At 36.9% G+C, this 21,158-nt stretch overlaps 1 protein-coding gene across 1 annotated transcript in view; it reads right to left on the bottom strand.

Moving 5' to 3' along the window:
* The window catches only part of ADGRL2 (adhesion G protein-coupled receptor L2), a 473,176-nt gene extending 454,084 nt beyond the window's left edge, over positions 1-19,092 (bottom strand). The window contains exon 1 of the mRNA XM_074961433.1: positions 18,958-19,092. The gene's annotated coding sequence lies outside the window, so the exon portion shown is untranslated. The remainder of the gene's footprint in view (positions 1-18,957) is intronic.
* Between the last annotated feature and the right edge of the window lie 2,066 nt (positions 19,093-21,158).

Raw genomic sequence — 21,158 nt, forward strand, 5'->3', positions numbered from 1 at the left:
CATGTTTTGCAAATCTAGAAGTGGCAGAAAGAATCCTGCTTTCAAAAATAATCTTCCTGGTTTATTAAGCACCAGCCTCCATCCCTGCAGGCTTGTCACAGAGAAAACTGGGTGCTCCCTATCAGGAACAACTCTATGCGTGGTTGTTTCACAGACCAGCTCCGGTGTCACTTCAGAAAAAAGCCACCTGCTGCTTCCCTCAGCCAGGGGTGCTGCAACTGACATTTGAAAAAAAATATATAAAATAAAATAAAGGAAGAGAAAATGAGGAAGATGAGAGACTGGGGGACAGAAAACACATAGTGGATAGAAATTTGCATTAACTATCTGAAGCCAAGTTTAACAGGTAACATAAGTACTGAAGGGATTGTTTCATTAATTCATATTCTAAACTGATACCCAGCAATCTCTGCAAGATGGCAAATAAGCTAAGATAGAGAACATTATTGGAAAAGTGGTAGAACACCCAAAATTATCATCATTAGCTTATTAGGGAGATAACATTTCTGATCCACTCCTGAATAATAAGGTTATTTGTCCAAATGCTATTTTATATCTCCGGTTCCACTCTTACAAGTTGTATCCATAATTAAGATACAGTAACTGGGGGCAGTTTTACTTAGGGGGGAAAAAGCACAAAAGGGACTTTTCTCCTCCATCACACTTGCCCATATTCAATAACTTTTCATTTCCCATTGTCTCATCACTTTGCAAATGATGGATGAATAAGTCTGGAATTAAATTAATAACTAAATAAAAATTAAAAAATGTGATCCTGGCTAAGGGTGAGCGGACCTATAAATACAAAAGGCCAGTGCATAGTTTTCCAAAGTGGACCTCCAAATCCCTCGTTTGGATGTTGAAATTGACACTCAAATGGCTGCTTTATTTGCCTGAGTGCTGACTTAATAGACTGAATACAGGATGTGGCAGTACTGTTAAAGCACCGTGTTTGAAAATTGAGTGCTGACTTTGAATGATTTGTGACTATATTTATTCTGCTGTTCAGTTGAAACTAGCATCCTATCTATCCATCATGGCAACTCTCATAACAAATCCAGTGGTTCTGTGTATGATCAGCTTCTGAGAAACAACACATGCTCACCGTTATATACTGTGTCTATGCTCTTTTACTTTGTTTTACAGGAAAAAATACATTATAGACTATTGTTCTTAATTTAATGTTAACTAGAGAGAGAAAGTGGGTGAGGTAATATCTTTTAATAGATCAACTTCAGAACTTCAGTTGGTGGAAAAGATAAGCTTTTGAGCTGCACAGAGCTCTTCTTCAGGTTTGTTAACTAGTTAATGGTAACTGGTTCTTTGTAAATAAAATGCACATCTCTGAGAAAGGAGACCAGTGGCTAAGGATTTGAGAGTGTCAATTTGAGAGGGGAAAGGCCACAGGTCAGAGAGACTCCATGAGGTTAGAAGCACTGGCCTTAGGACTTTAAAGGGGAATGGAAGAGATTGGAGCAGGCTCGTGGTCCCACCCTTTCTACATGTTAGCATAGGTGGGATGCAGAGAGGGAGAATAAGATATACTAGCTTTGTCCTGTCAAGCTCTGGCATAATTCCAACAATAGTCTTGTTTAGGTGGCTAAAAAAGGTGTGCTTTTTAGCTCAGGGTAACTTGCATGTGAGCTCTCCTGAGGAAAATACATGTCACTTTAATTTTATCACTAAATAAATTAGATGAGGTCAACCCTGGGAAGGGTATAATGTCTTCACTGTTTTACCTCAGGATAGCTCATATATATTAGCTAAATTGAATAAAAAATATTGCACCTTTTTTGGCCGTGAAGACAAGGCCAATGATTTCGACCTGTGCCACATCTGATACTCCCGTCAAGGAGAGACAGTCATTCTGAACTGTATGATGAATTTGTGATGTGGATAATAAATATTTAGGAGAGGCTATTATGTCTACAATAATGAAAGACTACCTCAAGTGTATCAATTTTTTTTAAAAAAATCTCCTTGCATATTTACTTACTGTATGCAGAGAATTGATCGCTTGTGATTCTTCATGTGCACATTTGTGCAAGTAATTGTGCCTACAAAAGTGAGCACACACTTGTTTACATGGACAACACTGGCATATGGGTGCACAAATTAACATTTGGATGTCTAATTTGTGTGTGCAAAATCAGAGCCTTTAGTTGAAAATGTACTATTCTTACATGAGGTGTTATTAGTTTTAAAATTGATAGTACTCATTAAATGCAAACTGTTTTAACTTTTTATAGTTAGCAAATGTCAATAAATCTATGGCATATAAAAGGGCACTGCTCACATGGCAGCTACTTGAATTCTATACTTTGTCAAATATATGTACCTCTTAATTCAATATTCCTTAAAGGCAATACTCATTGTGGTTTACAGCATGACACCTGACCTTTTGTTAATGTCAAACATCATTTTATTTTAGCAAAGGAAATGATTATATTTCTATAAATCTAATCATTATTGCTGGAAAATATATATATTAGAAAAAAAGAGGAAACACTGATCAACTAATCAGTTGCTTATCTTGTCAGTGATTTCATATGTTATTGCTGACATTTATTTCTGGGGCTAATAGGTATGAAATGGAGGGGGAGAGGAAGACAACATAAAAGTCAAAGTTCCACCCTTATCTGAGAATGGCTAAGAAATCTATTGTGTTGATTGGAAAGAAGAATGTAGCACTAAGTTGTTTTTTCCACCCAAGTAGGATAAAATCATTGATTATAAAATATGTGATTTGGAACTTCACTTGAATGTACCAAGGTTGAGTACAATTTACTAGGCTGCTATTTTGTTGTGGTCTCTCCAGTTCTCCCTACTGGAGTTACAGAATTTAGTTCCTAGACATGGTAATTTTTTCCTCTTGTGAACTGAAACTTTTGCTGTGGGATGACACAGATCGATTGGACTTATATATGTTAATAGATAGCATACATGACCACACTGATCATGTATGCTAATCTATTAACAGATGCAGGCCTTATTTTGTTGAATTGTTATTTTTTATGATTCATGTGGACAGTTGAGACTCTTATATTGTTAGACAGGTTTTGTGCATTCAGCAAAGGCTATGAAGGAATACTTTTTTATTTTTTCTACTTTTCTCCATATATGTACATTTAGGGAGGGATATGTTTTCTACTGAACAGCTGGATTGTGTTTAACTGTCTTACATTGCACAATGTGTTGTCTTTTCTTTGAGAGACACCATGGCAGAATTTTATAGCATGCCTAAGATTAAGTGAAAAGAAAGCTACACATCTGCTTTTTGGTTCTGACATGCCTATTAGACTGGTTCATGTGCCACAAATTTAGTATTTCTATTTATTATTTAGATAGCATGATGAGTATGCATAGCACCTCAGAGACAATTTGAAAAGAGACTCTTTCATTGGGACTTTAACATGTAAGACACCATGACAGGGCTTGCTTCCATGGTGCATCCTTGTGGCCGCATGACCTACTACTCACTAGTCAGTTGAGTCTTTGACAGTCTTTCGCCGGTTCTCCTGGGGTCCAATGCAGTGGTGCTTTAGTCCTCTGACTAAGACATGCTTGAGTCTCACCCCATCCAGGGTATTAAAGTCCAAAATTAAGAGAAAACCAAAAACTCAAAATAGAGTCATCCAATAAGTTTTCAGCAGGACCCTTCCTTTCCACTCAGGGCCTCTTTTCAAACAACCATTCCTTTGGTTGGTCTCCCCCACCAGGAGGTTCATCTATCTACCAGCTGAGCTAGGCCTTCTCCTTTTAATTGCCTACTCTACACCTGATATCTAATGCACGTGATGAGGCAGGGTAGGGCTAATTGAACCCACAGGAACTCATGCTCCTTTCTAGTGAGGTGCCTGTGCACCAAATCACAGACTGACATAACAAAATACTTAAGCATGAATTTGACTTTGAGTATGTGAGTAGTTCCGTTGAATTCATGGCTAAAGTTAAGCATGTACTTTAGTGCTTTGCTGGGTGGGGCCTAAAGTCCCAATTGTGAAAACTCTCAGTACCAACTGTAATGATTACTGCCATGAGTAGTCAATTCCACAGCACTTGGTAATGTTTGCAGGACCAGACACAAAACTACACAGATCACAGCAAGGAACCACAAACAGCTGGGGAGATCATGTAAGGTTATGACTAGAGTTGGGTGAAATTTTTCAGCTTAAACTTTTTTAAGCTAAAAATGCAGACTCAGTGACACCAAAATATTTAGTGAATTGATATTGATTTGCTGAATTATTTTGGTAAAAAACACAACCAAACCTAAAAAAAATCCTAAAAAATTAAAATGAAAATTTTCAAAATGAAATGTTTTGATTTTTAGATTTGAAATGGTTTTTTTGTTTTGAAATTTCTGTAATTTTAAAATATAAAATATTTAAATATTAAAATATAAATTATTACAATATAAAATATTAATAAATGCTCAAAATTGAGACAAAACATTTTGTTTTGGGTCAAACAAAACTTTTCATTTAACTTGAAATGAATAATTTTAACTTTTTGATCTGGCCCAAATTTTTTCAAAATTAATTTTTGGATTGACCCAAAATGATTGTTTTCTGGTTTTTCAGAATTTTTCAGAAAAATCTGTTATTCGTGAAGCTCTAGCTGTGACAGTAAGCTATAGAGATGTGCTTTGTTATGTACACATCTTGTCTGTTTTTCTTTTCAATTGTAAGTGAATGTCTTATAATTTGAGAGAAAAAAGCATGGAAAGAAATCAAAAGAAAATAGTGCTGGAAGACTAACAAGTTTGACTAACTGGAAATGGTGCTGTTCCTACTGCTTTGTTTCAGGAATATAACCTGTTGGTGACAGCAATCATGACTTGACAGAGGATCAATCACAAGAGTTACAAGTGCTTTGCCCTTTATGCAATATGTGACAGTTTTCAAAAATATCATCCAAGATAATCCTATGTGGAACAACCTTTTGGATGATCTCTACTGACCCTAGTTTTCCTACACAAACACAAATGTGCTTCAAATAATATTTGCCCCAGTTAGTATAATAATCTTGGTAACAACAAGATGCAGCCTAACTAAAGAGGTTTTCTGTGCTTAGCAGCCAGAAGAAACACCTTGAACTAACTAAACAAAACATGTTTAAAGCTACCTGTAGCCTCACACCTGCTATTGCCAGCACATAGTGCCTGATTCACTACTGTGTTACTCCAGTTTATATCAATGTAATTCTACTGGGACCAGATTTACTGACTATGAAGGACATGATTCACTGGAGCATTACTCCAGCTGTATGCCAGTACAAGTCCAATGGAGTAACCAATGGAGTTCAGTTTTATACCAGTGTAACTCCATTATTTACTCCCATGCAGTTATACTGGCACAACATTGGATATCACAGTACTGATCTGCCAGTGTGCCTCCCACAGCTCTCCTAATGCCTCTTCTGCTATCTGCTTTACAGAATGGATAGGAGGCTAACCACACAACTTAAATGGCACAGAATTTTGCATTGATCTGGCATTTGCACCTGGGTAACTTACAAAGGACAGAATTTAGCCCTTACTGTTCCTTCATCCTGGTTATGTTTTGCGGTTTTATTTAGTATCCACTTCTAACTCCATAACTGTTTTCAATGTGGTTAAGTGACATACCACACTGAAGTAACCGAACAATGATGGCTTAGTATATAGACGGTATGACATTTGATTAAAGCTAAGCTCCCGCAAATGCCAAGAGGAGTTCCTGGGAAGATATTTGATATTGACTCTAAAAATGGTCCATGTGACTAAAATTTAATACATCTTGTTAACATTTATTTTAAGAATATTGATTTTAAAGTAGAAATCACCTACAAAGAGAGACCAACGATAAAGGCCAATATGTAAATTGCTTTAAAACTGTAGTTACTGTAATTATATGGAGCATTTTATAAGCAACTAGGGACTGCTTTGGATAGGTGACTGAAATTTAATCAGTATCTGGCAGATTGCCTTTCTGTTGCACCTCACATTTCCAAAGTACTATTCTAGGGCAAACTTGCTAACACTGAGAACTTTTATTATCACATTTGGTCTCTCTTTGAACATTTCCCAAAAGAATGGCTTTCACAGTTCTCATGGAAGATTTGGGAGCTGGGTCATTTTTCTCAATAGCATGTGTCTCCCTTTTCAGGTTGGGGCAAACTTCATTAATCTATGTGGGCTGGGTTTTATAATCACATGGAGCATTATGTATGAAATGCATAAAAGATTGGTTTGTTAATGAGACTACAAGATAAAGGAAGCTTGCACATTCCTTTGTACTCCAAGGACCTATATGTTTGTGTTAAATCTCTTAGAAAAGACAACTTATTTCTTCTTTATTTGTGCTAAATGGCAAAAAATGGATAGTTTGGGCAAGAGAGCCTGAATGCTCTCTCTCTTTTAAAACAAGGCGATAACAGAAAATAATTATAAATGGTAAATTTGAAAATTAACCTATCTTGAGAGTTTGTGGTTTACAAATAAGAAATCAATAAAGCAGATTTAAAACATGTTTGATTATTTTTGATGGTTCAAGATGTAAAGGTCTTAAAGTCTAAATAGAATTCTTAGAGCTTACCTTCATTAAAGTGGTAAGTATTGGAAGATATACAGTAGCTGTCTAGATTGATTATTATATTATCTGCTTTGCAGAAAAATAATATCCTTGTCTCAGTGCTTGTTGTGAAATCCTGATTATTTTGCTTAATATACTTTGTCCCCAGAGTAAATTAAAACATTTATTTCTTTTGTACTGTAGTTTGCTTAAACTTGGATTCTTGGAACATATCTGGATTGTGCTGTGACATCTGAATCCCACAGATCAATTTATAGTTGTTAAAGATCATGAAGAATGGTCCATTAAAACAGTTAGTATTTGACAAATAACAACATCTGTGTTTAGTACAGAAATTGATCAAACAGACAGAGCACTTATTCCTGATGCCCAAATGAAAGTCTGCTTGAACAAACTTATTAGTCAGTGTCCTAGTCTTAACAGGCTGCCTTATTAAATAACTCTAGATGTATTAAAATCATAATCTAATGTGATCGCACCATGAAATACCTGTTTCTAAATGACAGTTGTTAGGCCAAAAATTACTAAAAACTGAAATATACAGAAAACATACTTTGATTTTCAATAGGAAGTTTCTCTATCACAGATGAATCTAAGAGTCAGACTTGAATGAGTATGTACACATATGTTGCATCTAGACATATAAAACAGGCAGATTATCAGTATTGTTTATACTGTGCTTCAGCCACTGCTGCATCACTGAAGTCAATGTGTAGAAATTTTAAGGTTTTGTTCCAATTTGGAACAAAGGATTTCAAGATTATGAAGTATGGCTTCATACTGAAAATTCTCTGTGAAAGAAAGTATATTTGTTTTAGATCTATTAGAACATTTTGTTTAGACAAAAATAGAAATGTTTTGTTTTGATGTTGACTTTTAATTTTTTTATATTATATTATAATAGCTAATAAAAATACAAACATTTCAAAACTAAAAGTCAAAAAATCAAAATGTTTTGTTCCAAAAAATGTCAAAACAGGACATTTTTGGAACTTTTTCCCCTCTGATTTTTCTTCAGAATGAAATGTTCATGCAATCGACACATGCTTTTGCAAAGCGTTTCAATTACAATGGAACTGCATTCTCTGATGGACAATTGTTCCATTAGAGGGTGTTTTTATATATATATATATATATATAAGATCTAGCTATTGATGCTATTGGGAGTAGGACCAGAGTTTTACCAGAGTTTTACAGACAAATAAAAGATAGGCCCCTGCTACCGGGATCCCACTATAAGTCAGGTTTCAGAGTAACAGCCGTGTTAGTCTGTATTCGCAAAAAGAAAAGGAGTACTTGTGGCATCTTAGAGACTAACCAATTTATTTGAGCATGAGCTTTCGTGAGCTACAGCTCAGCAATGGATCACAATTAATCAAGGAGAGGGGTATGGGAAGAACAAAAGGTGATAAGAGTAAAAGATTATAACAGATGGTTTTTATTACATATACATCTTACTAGTTCATTTCTCTCTCTTTGGGAGTGTGCATTTGTGAGTTGTTTAAAAAGCTGTAGATATTGTTGCTCTGGATTATTGTTTAAATTACTACAGGCTTTGTGTATGTATTTTATTTGCAAATTATGCACGTGGCCCTTATTTTGTATGTGTTTTGCAGACAATACGAATGCTTGGACTTAAGGGTATACTCCAAATTAATGCAATCTATTTTCAAATATGAATAAATAATATTTTACCTTTTACCATGAATAATGATACTTAACATTTATACAGCATTTATTTTCCAACCCACTATACAAATATTAAACAATGAATCCTCACAATATCCCTCTGAGGTAGGTAAGTATTTTAGGTTTTACATATAAGAAAAATGAGAAGAAGAAATAAAGGTAAAGCACCTAGCACAGTCGGGTCCTGGTTCACAACTAAGGCTCTTTGGTGCTGTGCTAATACAAATAATAATATAAACAACAAAAGGCAAAATTTTGAAATCTAAATTAGGCACCTAAAGAAATCAGTGATTTTCATAGATTTGGACTTCTGAGTGCTCACAGCTCCCTTTGAAGTCAGTTGAAGTTGTGGGTACTCAGCAGCACATATTAAAAACAGGTGTCTGGGTGTTTAAGCATGGATTTAGGTACACATCTTTAGATTTGAAAATTTTGGCTTAAGTAGGGTGACCAGATGTCCTGTTTTTAAAGGGACAGTCCCGTTTTTGGGGACTTTTTCTTATATAGGTGCCTATTACCTCCCACCCCCTGTCCCGTTTTTTCATACTTGCTATCTGGTCACCCTAGGCTTAAGTGACTTTATGGAAGGAACATAACAAGTCAGCGGCCCAGCCCGGAGTAGAACTTGGAGGTTCATGACTCCCATCACCTTCTGTTCTCAAAGATCCCAAACCAAATCCCAAGCCCACTATCTTGTACCCAGCGCCGATAAGGTCAAGTGGGCACCACAGTGATAGGTGACCACAGAGAGGTTATATGATGTGCTTCAGGGAGAAGAGGAAGACTTCATCCTCCAGACTATGGAATGTCTGCTGAATGAAGGCTACTCTAGTCAAACTGCTGAAGTAGTCTGTACAGTACATACCGCCTCGGCTACAGGGGAGGAGAAAAGAATCTGCAGAGAGGCAGATCCTCCAGTTCCACCCTCCTCTAGGCCGCCATGCTGTGCCCTCAGCTGCACAGGAAGTGCTTAGAAAGTTGGTTTGATAAAGGGGATGCACATCTTCTTCAAGACCTCCTAAAGTTCTATTCTGTTCTATTCAGGATCTTATACCACATTCATCACCACAGTATTTGAATGCAGCCTAAATAGAATAGAATAGTTCAGCCCTTTCTTTCCCCCGCACAGCAAAAATGCAATGGTTCCCTTCCAGGGGGATCTCCACAGCTGCAGTCGAGAATATGGGATTTTCTCCTATAAGAATACAGAGTCAAATGTGGCTTTTTGGTTATGTTGTTGGAAGAGAGTGTGCAGGTAGCCTCACTGGCAGCTCACCAATACAGGAGATACCTGAAATTCAGAGGTAGTGCTCCTTGGAATGTTACCCAGAGAACCTGGGCAGTAGATCTGATGGAGTTCCATGATTCTAAAAGAGTTAGCCAAGGCTTCCCTTCATGAGGTACGGCAGGTGGGAGAGCGGTGTTGAGGGATGATGCATCCTGCAACTTTCCATACTGCAAGAAGAAACATCTCTGGCCATGCTCCCACAGTGCCCACTGAGCCATTCTGCTGGTGTCTGCCCCGCACAGAAAAAGTATCTCAGGCTACTTCCACTCAGGTCCTATAGCTTACTACTTCCAGCTCCAGTGCACTTCAGGGGCTTGCCCACAGGCATTACTTTACTTCACTTGCAACTGAGATCCTGCCACTTATGGGGTGCTAAGGCAACTACTGGTGTGCAATACACTTCAGAACAAAGGGGAAGGGAAAAATCTGATAAGTGACACTGAGCCAGACTCTATCATTACAAGAAATGCCACAATATTTTAATATCTAGGTGTAAACTCATTACACAAGGTTACATCCAAAAGTCTGAGTACACTTTACAACCAAATTGAACTGAATAGAACACAATTGACCTTGGAAGAATAAAAGTCTTAATCAACCCTCAAGCTGACTAAAACAACAGAAACTCCAAGGATATCCTAAGAAACTTTCACAGTGGGTCAATGCAAATTTCTGACTTCCCATTAAAACCAGGGAGAGAATAAGGTGTGTGAACAACAGACAACAGTTAGCATAAGTTGTGATCTTCCAACTTTAATCATGAGCAACCCCCAGTATATTTATAGAGGAAAGCTTATCTACATAGTATTCGAAAACCAGAGGGTGTAAGTTTAGACTGCTAACAGGCACGTCTAATTTTCCTTCATACTTAGGGTTTTATAGTCAACCATACCCACGAAAAAATAGTACAAGTAGTAACCTGATAGTTATTCTCCACAGACGTGAAGAAAGCTTAAAGAATTACACAATGTCTGAAATGTTTGACATGTATAACTGTTTTAATTGTAATGTTGTTTTTCAAATTGATTTTTTGCTGTGTTGTAAGTTGAAACAGTGGCAAAAGTTCACAGTAAAGAAGCAAAGCTTACACTGGGGTGAGGAAAGAGGGCACTAAGTCTGTCCAATCCAATTAATTGACACATTTCTAAAATAGGGAATGTGGTCTTATGAAATTACATAGAAGTATCTGTCCTTCCTAGGTTTAGTGTATGGTAAAGTGCTGCTGTTTCCTAACACCAGTTTGATCTACTTGCCAGTCTTCAATATTATAGCATCTCAGCACCTCAGAAACATTAAACATCAACTCCCCTGTGAGAAAGGGAGTATTATTGTCTTTCCTTATTTTGCAGATCAAGACTCAGTCAGAGAGAGATTAAGAGGCTTGCCCAAGATAACACTTGCCCAAACAAGTTTGTGACAGAACCAAAATTTGAACCAAGGATGCCTTAACCACAAGTCCATTTTTCCTCTTAGTCCATCCTCACTTGCTAGTCTAAACATCCCCCTGATGTCTGCACTTAACTAAATTACCCACTGAATTTTTCCTAATGTGCTCAAGCTAAAACCTATGTACAAAGACAGGAAAGCAAATTTAGAATTATAACCTATTTTTGTAGCAAATTATATTCATGTCATTGATATCCATATTAATTCAAAATATATTTGGAGTCACTATACCTTATTTCTGTTTTTAACATAATAATAGTCATTCATGTCACATTTTAACCAAATTAAATTATAAAAATACTCCGTGCTGTAAGAACCAACAACACAAGTATATCCTCTTATTACACGGAGACAAACAAGTAGTTTATTGGAAAAAATATGTGAATCTCATTTCTGATCCTAATGAAGCAAGTAGCCCATTATACTGAGGTTAATTTGTTGACTCATGATTTCTACTTATCCAATGATATACCGAATCATATGAACAAACCTCTACATCTAATCAGTTTTTTTATTGAATCCTGACCTTTAATACACCTTCTTCTTGATTATGAATGACAGTGACCTTTATCTAATTTAAAACAGACATACTGATGCAAAAATATGCAAAGTACACATGTAAATTCTGAAATAAGATGAAGATATGCATAATCTTCTGGGGAGAAAGATAGAGATGTTTACATGAGGGCCAATTGAGGGTATGTGTGTATGAGGGGGAGAATAAATAAAAAACAAAACAAAACCGAACCCCAGAACAAGAATGGGTTTGGAGGAACAGCTGCAGAGAGTGTGAAGTCTGTTTAGATTTTCAGAGCTTCTATTTAAAAATCCCGAAACGTCAATATAAATATCAATTTTTATTCTGCTTTTCAGCATTTTATGACATTCAGGAAATGATCAAAATGCAGTAAAGTCAGACAAAATACCTCTTGCAAGCTTTGGCAAACTATGCTTCCATATTCCATTGTTTTTTCACTTCAAATACATAAAATTCATTCCCTGCAACAGAAAAGCTGAGTCAAATTCACAACATTCTAAGTGCTGTCTATGTTCGGTTCATGCTGCCCTTTGTCTCAAAATGGAATGCCATGCGCATCATCAGGCGATATTCTTTTTCGTCCATAACATATTTAGAAACTGCTGTCATTACCGAAAAAAGAGTGATTTTGAAAAAAAAAATTACTTATCTAACTTTCCCCCCCTTTCCTCGCACTTTCTTCTTTTTCCCCCAGGTTAATACAAATGGGCTGCATTGACATTACTAGAGATGAACCCAGCCATGGGCACATTCTGAACTGCAGCATAAGCCTATAATCCACTCTCTCTTTTCACAAGTCATTCTTTCCTGTGACGAGCTCTGAAATGAAATTGTACATCAGCTGCTCTGCTCAAACATTGGAATCCATTTTTGTAAAGAATATACAGAAAATTTGCAAAACTAGGAGTAAAGAATGTCAAAGCACAAGTCTAGTGAACACATTCCTCTGACAGAATTCTACCAAACAGTACCTGGCATTAGCATGTACTTTCACGATTAACAAGAGGGGCTTGTCAGACTACTATTTCTGAAATAAACAGATTTATCCTGACAGATAATCAGTAGTTTGCACTGCCTAATACATGTTATCATCCACGACTGACATAATTACATTAAAAGCACACTTACTATAATCTTTCATTGGAAATTAAACAGGTTTTATGTAAGACATAAGATGGATCTTTTGGGGAGTGCATGGGGGCTGGGAAGGGAGAGAGGAATGTTGGGGAGAACATATACACTAAACAACAAAGAGTAAATCCCAAGAAAATCAATGCCAGGTTGAGTCTCTCAGAATCTATTAGCATAATTTCAAAAGAAATTAAAACCAAATGTGCAGAACTGTAAAATGTGTCCTATACATGCAACCAGTATCTGGGTAATGCCTTTACTTTCCCATTATACTATCTCAATGGCATCCTCTGTGTGTGTGCACGTATGTGTCTGTCTGTGTCTAGTCCCCTGCCTTAACCACAACAGGAACTAGGCACCTAACAATGACATCACAAGTTTATGATATATTTCTGATTTAGACATTTATAGTCAAATATTTAAAGATGGCCACAGATCTTGGGAGCCCAACTTGAGTGAAGTACCATGGGCCTGGTTTTCTGAGGTGATAAGCGCGTGTGACTAACATTGACTTTGACTGCAGTTGTGAGTACTCAGCAGTTCTGTTAATCTGTTCTCAAAATGAGCTCCAAAATGAAAGAATGGTTTCCAAAATGAAAGAAGGCATCCCTGATCAGTGTCCACGTTTGTAAACTTTGGTCTTGATTCCTAAGGGCCAATTCCTTAAATGTTTTTTTAGTCAAAAAAAGTAAGGTTTGTAGGATTTGTCCCGAAGTACAAAGAATGTGTGTTTCTTACTGGTCCTATAATTGCTTGAGGCCTGCTTAGGCAATGAAACTAATGTGGCTATGCTATGCGTGGCTGCGGACAAGACATTAGAAGCTTGTGCAGAGATATCAAGCCATCTGTATGCTACAGTGTACAAAGTTTTGGGACAGGATACGGAAAGGCAGGAAAAGGCCAGAAAGATGTAGGTTAATACCTGGTTGATCTAGGACTGACACAGCCAGGCTGTGCAAACTCCTTGGAGAAGAGTGCAGAAGCTACTGAAGCCCAGTGGTTGAAAAACTGGCTGCAGAGCAGTCCTGTAGCATGAGGGAAATGAGGAATGATTCCACTCACACATCTGACATCTGTGGAACCTTTCTCACAAACAGCTTGTTTCCTCAACTAGCTTTTTCAGCAGGAACCAAGAATGGGCGCTGTGAGAACAAGAAAGTTTTAATACAAATGATCTCATCTGCTATCTTTCTTCTAGGAATGCCCTAAATCCTTTGAGGATGTTACCTTGCCTCAAAAGAAGAATACTGAGCATAAAATAATTCCAGGAACATTAGGTCTAATTCTGAAATTTTTCTTTCTTTCTCTCCTATACTTTTTATTGTAGGTCACAGTGTCATAGTTAACATTACATTGTTATTATTGACTTCACTGACTCACAGAACACAGCACAGTGCAAAGGTCAGGGAACAGAAATTGCATAGGTTAGTTAGTGGTTGTATTCCCTTTAGTAAGCATTTACTCCTTTGGTTGTAGTCCTCTTAGCTAAAGCATACAGCTTCTGAACCACAGGCTCCTGTAGAAAGGTGAGTCAAATGTCCGAGTTTTGGGTCTATTAGTTTATTTAGGGTAGTAGAGAGACAAGGGGTGAGGTAATATCTTTTATTGGACCAGCTTCTGTTGGTGAGACAGACAAGCTTACAAGACAGAGAGAGAATGAGAGCAAACTTGTCTGTCTCACCAACAAAAGTTGGTCCAATAAAAGATATTACCTCATCTACCTTGTCTGTCTAATATCCTGGAACCGGCATGCCTGTAACACCACATACAATATTGAGAGTAGTGAATTTCTCCACAAACAGAACCTGAAAACTGGGTGCATTCTGGTTTTTCTAACCTCATACAGTTATATTACCCTGGCAGCAAAGAGAAGAAGTTGAAATAACAGCTGGTTACTGAAGGGTCCACTTTTGAGAATTGATTCACACCAATGCATATTTCTGAAACAATCTAAGAGATTTTTTAATGTTGCAACATTAACAGAGTGATGGAAATTAAATGGATATGTGACAAATGCAATCTTCTTGCAAAATCCTTGGCAGCGTCATAGAGAATTTAAATGAATTTATAATTATGTGCTAACTATACACTTGTTTAACACTCACATTTCTCAAGAATGAAAAAAATAAACTATACTTTTAAAATACAGTCTCTTAGCTGATTTAGACCTGTTTCAATCCCACTGGTGTAAATCAGTGAAGCATTTGGCTGTGTGGCTTTAGCCTCATGTACTGAGTACTGTATGCCGGGCAAATCCACAGAGTCTGATACATTGACGAGGATCAGGGAAAGAAAAAATTGATCTAACAAAGTGGTCTCATCTGTTCTTTTTATCCCTACTCTAAAAATGTTGAATTGCTATTCACCCATGTTCTGCATATTTCTTGCACTTGATTATGTGTTAAGGCTGTTTGATTGTTGTTTATGTGAGATATTTTGTGTCCAAAGGTCAAATGAGCATAGCTTTTGAAACAGATTCCTACTGGCTGCTTTTGTAATACTTAAACTTTGCACACTGGGAGGAAAAGAAAGTGGGAGACAGTTCAAGCTAACTCAAATAAACAGACAGAAGTAAAGCAACAATTGCTTTTCTGTACGGACCTGCTCCCTTGCTCGATTCTTCTTTAGAGATAACACTCTTTGACAAAACGTCAGATAACCATGTTCAAAGTTTCACAGGCTAATCATTTAAAGATGCATTTCCACTCCATTTATTTTCCTTTATCTGAACCCTCTGTTGGTTCATTTCAGCTGAGGACATTTTTATTTAGACTCCCCAAAACAGAGACATGTAGGGAAAAAAAGGGCCCACTTTGAAACCCCTCTGGAGATTACAAAGAAAAGCATATGACATTAGAATGCTGTGTTCTGATGAGAACAGTTGTTTGCATAAAAATGTTAACTATTACTAAAACTTCAATGAAGTTTCAAGGAACGAAAGACAGATAAAGCCTCAGGTTAATTTGAGTCATTACCAAGCACTTTACCTGCTGAAAAATTCCAAAATGCAAAGGGATGTCAATCTTGTTCTTTAGGATTTTTTTTTTTAAATGGAGAAGACCTTCAAAGTAGACAAGACAGTCAATTACAGACCTGATTCAGCTCTTAACCCCTTGAGGTATAAGTAAGCTTTTTCTGCAATAGAAATCATATTCAGCATTCATTCAGATAAAAGGCCTAAATTTCCAGCATGATATTTCAGCAATGTATTCTGGAGTACAAGGCAATGACAGGTATTGCAAAATGAGAGCATTGATATAATCAAATACATAAGCTGAGGAACACATATTCTTTTTCTGCTGCCGTAGCAAGTCACCAATGACATCTCACTGCTTGATAAACTTGTAGCCACTTAGGTTTTCTTTCCTACTAACCTATATTGCTGTACATTTTCTTACATGATCTATCATATGTTCCCTTCTCTCTCTATATATATATATTTGTAAGGCACTAGACTTGGTTAAAGCTGAAAGCAACTTGGGCCTCAATGAACACTTAACAAGTTGAATGGAACCTATTAACCATCTCTATAACATCCTTTTAAGATGATAATTTATCTTTTTAACTATCCTCTGTAAAACCTGCAGAAAAGAGCCTGATGGGAGCAAGTACACTGCATTATATACAGCTACAAGGTTTACCACATCCTATAGATTCTCTTGCAAGGCACACTAAAGTGGAGTAAAAGGTAACTTATCTTGAAGAGTTGTTTGAGTGAGTTACCATATAGCAAGGGCAAGTTCAAAGATGATGAAGAAGAAACCATTGTCAGTGGAAAACAGAAACCAGGTGTAAAGGACCCTAATAATTTTGGTTAGAAGACTACACAGCATGAACTAACTTGAAGCTTAACATATGGGTTAGATCTTTGGAGAGTTTCCTGAAAGGTTAGCAAATAAATTCAGAGACTTATATAAAATGTAGGGCCTGATTTTCCTTTCATTTATTTCAGTGTATCAATGAATTCAAGGTGTAAACCTGGTGTACCTAAGAGGAGAATCATACCAATCATTCTGAAATTACTTAGTGAAATGATGGTGATGACTCACTAAGGAACACTTCCATACCTGTGAAACATTGGCCATTTGGTTGAAGGAAAGGAAGCCGAAAATAACTGTTTGCTACAACATTTTTTTATTCACTTAGAAAAAGCTTTTCCTCCTAAAGGTCCTTTTGCCCCCTCCTTTTTATATTTCCAGTATTGATTTATCTGATCTCATCTCACTGATTATCAAATTCCATAGGGATCTCCTTTATCTCCCAACTTTATATTAGCCAGAATTTCCATTAAAAAAGATCCCTAAGGTCTTTTCTGAAGTTCACTTTTCCTATCTAAAATTCCCCATCCCCATTTTATTTTTTTGTAATACCAAAAAATATTCTATAAATGCTCTTGCTCCTGGAGTAGGCAAGAAGAATGAATTTGCACTGGACTCTTTCCTCCATCTCTAAATCAAAATTGCTGTGTGTGCAGCAAGCAGAATGGAGAAATTTCTCACTCTCTTTCTATCTGGAAATGACTCTAAAATTTGTAATTTGTGAAGGCATTGTTCAAAAACACATACTGGTTCTTCCTAGGTAACTTGAATTTACTTAAAAGAACCCCCTTGCACTTAAAATAGTTAACAGCAATTCTAATTACTGGATAAGAAAGAAAGGTCAGATTTCTGTTACATCATTGTGAAAGGCTTTTATTACATACTGCTATAAAACATATTTCTTTGTCAGTTGCCATCCTAGCAGACTAGCCTGCATACCAATAGGAACTAAAATGCCAAGAAGCAGAAGATAGTTATCTGCTAAATTCTATGTACAGTAACCTAACAAATGCCAGAGGAAGAAAGATTGCCCTCTGCACAGTAATACTTGTGTAGATGTCTTCTTTATGCTAACAATGACAAGGCTCCTTTCGTTTGTACTGTACTCCAGTATTGTACTGTACACCATCAGTATTATTCAAGGTACTAGGGAAGGTTTTTGATGGTTTTAAACTTTTTTCTTTCCCCTCTTTCTGTCCATTCTGCTTTACAACATTTTCCTCTTACCTCTATTCTGTTCTAGACTTTTAAAATTACAGTTGTTTTTATTAACTCCTAAGTTAGTTAGACAACAGTTCTATATGAATAATATATACAAAACTAATTATTATAATTTACAAATTGCAGCTGACAAACGATGAAGTGAGCTGTAGCTCAGGAAAGCTTATGCTCAAATAAACTGGTTAGTCTCTAAGGTGCCACAAGTACTCCTTTTCTTTTTGCTAAACAGGACAAATTTTATTGCAGGACAAATTTAAGGAAGAAGAATTCTAATGCTGCAATTTCTGCACTGTGCTGCTCTTCAAAACTATTATTTTATTGTATTTGAATATATCTAAAATTGTCCTGTCAAAGCAACATTTCAGATGTAACTCTAAACTCTGCGAGCAAATCCAAAGAAATGTTCATGAAGTGATGCCAGACTTACTGTCTGCCTTCATACAATCAGTGTGCTCTCAAACGTGCTAGTTTCATATTTCTTGTTATACACACTTTGAGTCAGAACTTTACTGAGTAAATAGCGCTTGAATTGCCTCCCCCCCGCTTTTTGCAGTCTATAGGAATTATGCCCCAAACTGGTTTTGATCCAGTTAACTTTCTTTTTTTAAAAAAACCAAGCATTTTATGTTCAACATTTCAAAAAATAGATATGAACACACTTATAACTATAATGGTTACATTTAATTACTTCTATTACTACTGGCAATTCTATTAAAAATATGTTTATCTTGTGGTCTACATTTATTTGACAGGCCCATTTGCAACAAGGCCTGCAGTTTCCTTGTATACAACAGTACAAAGTAAAAGGTGACCTTTTTATTTATGTTTAAAACATTTCAACAGTTAGTTCTGCTCCAAAGATAACACCCTAAGAAGGTTCAAGGCCAGAAACCCCTGACAATATTGACTTTTCACTTGATGACTACTGCACTGCATTGACTTAAACAGATATTGGAAAACATTTTTTAAAAGGAAAAAGAAAAAAGCTTAATTGAAGGTTGCACTTGTAGACTAGAGAGCCTCTATGTTAAAATCTTACTTGTCATTGTAAAAAGGATAAATAGCTGGCTAAATAAACATTAGAATAACAGTCACTTAAACAACTGCACCTATACAGATAAGTAACAAAAGCATCAGGCACCTGGCATCATATTAGGACCTACTGATGACAAGAACATGCATCATTATAGTGGCATCTAATAATGAGCAAACAGTGATGGTATTATGTCTTTAGAAGAATCAGGCTCCTACCTTTACAAGACAGATGGAAGGTAAGTCCCCCTTTAAAGAAAGTTGTCAGTAAAACCGGGCTGCAGTTGCAGTAAATTGAGTCCTTTCAGTCACTGTATACATGCAGCAGTTCTGCAATGAGGGGAAAAATATTATGGGAGGAGCAGCTGTGAATGAGTGACCTCCTGAAGCTGAGTTCTCTTTGTGAATCAAGCACTGGGAGCCAGTGCCTCTGATTTGCATGGATTATCTCCACTTGAACAGATACATTTAAATTTATCTGGCACAGTGGCAAAAAAATGGGAGAGAAAGTGAATGAGAGCGAGAACAAGAGAGAGAAGGGGAGAGACAGAGAAAAAGAAGACAAGAAATCGGGAAGCTTGGCTGGATATGCTGGTTCTGGCAGAACTGTGTCTCAAGAAGAGCTACAGCTCCCTCTTCATGTCACAATTGTAAGATAAGATATGCTATCATTAAGCACTGGTTAATAACAGAATACCTCCCCTGCTCCAAACTTCTGATGTTCCATTTGATCAGATTTTTATAAACACTTAATTATTCTGTCATCATAAAGTCAGGATTTTATACTGGAAGCTTCAAGTGATTTGTAATCAGGCAGGTAAAAGAATGAGGCAGGTAAAACTCCCCACGTAATTTTAAACACAGAAACATTTCGAACTGAGTAGTTTGTACAAATTAAGACAGATTTCTACATGTGCCTTAAAAATACAGTTATTGAGTATGCAGATAACTTTAAAGGAATGGATAGAAGATGGGATTCAAAATGTTGATATATTGTTGTCTTTGACAAAAATATCATTGCTCTGTGTGTGTAAGCCAATATTTTTGAGATTACCGAAATGTATCAAGACAAAGAGACCTGTGAAAACCCTCTAACAATCTGCATCCAGCCACTTCTCCCTTATTACCATGAATAACACAAGCATTACCTGTCAAATTTTCCCAATTTGATTTAAATGAAATACTTATGCTGATTAGGGACGTGTGAGGAACCCTCTTGAGCCCTCATCAAAACTCAGATGAACCTGAACTAAACTTTTTTTCTGGTTCAAAGGCATTTAGATAATTTTTTCCCCCACTCTACAGTTTCCCAGTTTAAAGATTTTTGAACCTCTAACTATAGTTGTTGGGTACCAGTTGGACCAAAAGTCATTAAATGCAGAGATAATAGCTATTCGGAAATGGAAGGTAACAGGAAGCTCTGATAGAGTTTATTTTTATGAGATTTCAAGCCCAAAGCTGCAATCTCAGGAGATTCAGATAATTCAAATGAACTTCAAATAAAAATCTGAACTTTTGGTACTTGTACAAACCAAAGTCAAATTGCAAAACAGTTGAGGGTCACACATCAGTTACATGAAACTTTAAATCCCTCTGTCTCATGTCTCCCCTTTTTAGTCCTGATTCTGCAAAGAGACGCAAGTTAAACAGATCCTGTTCCCATGTACAGCCTCAGTGAAGTCAACCAGAGTCCATGCAGACTCAGGAGTCTACCCCCTGCTCAGAGCCTGGTTGATATCAGTGGGGACCTGCCTGTGGGGTTCACTTTGCAGGATTGAGATATTTGCTTGAAACCTGGATGCTTAGATGATGCATCTAGCTAAACAATAAATATTGTAAGTACTAAGCTTACCCCTGCCATGAAAAATTGCTTCTTGGAAGTAATCACATTTACAGTAAAACTCACTGCAGATAAATGATTACACAGATGCTGGACAAAGTAGTGGAGAATATATCTAGATTCTCTAATAAAAGCTATGTGACACAGTTATTAGTAACTGCCTATGCCCCATACACAACCGCTAGCTCTTAAAAATGCACTTGGCTCTCTCCAAAAAACATCGGGATTCAGATTATTTCATTTTGGGGGCTAGATCCTTGAGCTGTGCCTGTTTACACCAGCTGAGGATTTAGCTCTGAATGTTTATTAGAAATGTATCAAAACTGCCTGAGGTTTCATACATCCCTCCCATTTTTCTCTCCCATCTTTCCTTCCATGTTTCTCTCAAGCCCATAATGGGTTGCCAGGTGTCCAGTTTTCAACTGAACACCTGGTCGAAAAGGGACGCTCCCCAGCCTGCTGAAAATGAGCAAGTGAGTGAGGGTGGGGGAGAGTGAGCGATGGAGGGAGCGGGGATGGAATGAGTGGGGTTGGCCATATCTCACCTGCTCCTTTGCCTCCAAAATTCACTTGCTCCTTC

The sequence above is a fragment of the Natator depressus genome, chromosome 8 (assembly GCF_965152275.1).
Source record: "Natator depressus isolate rNatDep1 chromosome 8, rNatDep2.hap1, whole genome shotgun sequence".
NCBI lineage: Eukaryota > Metazoa > Chordata > Testudines > Cheloniidae > Natator > Natator depressus.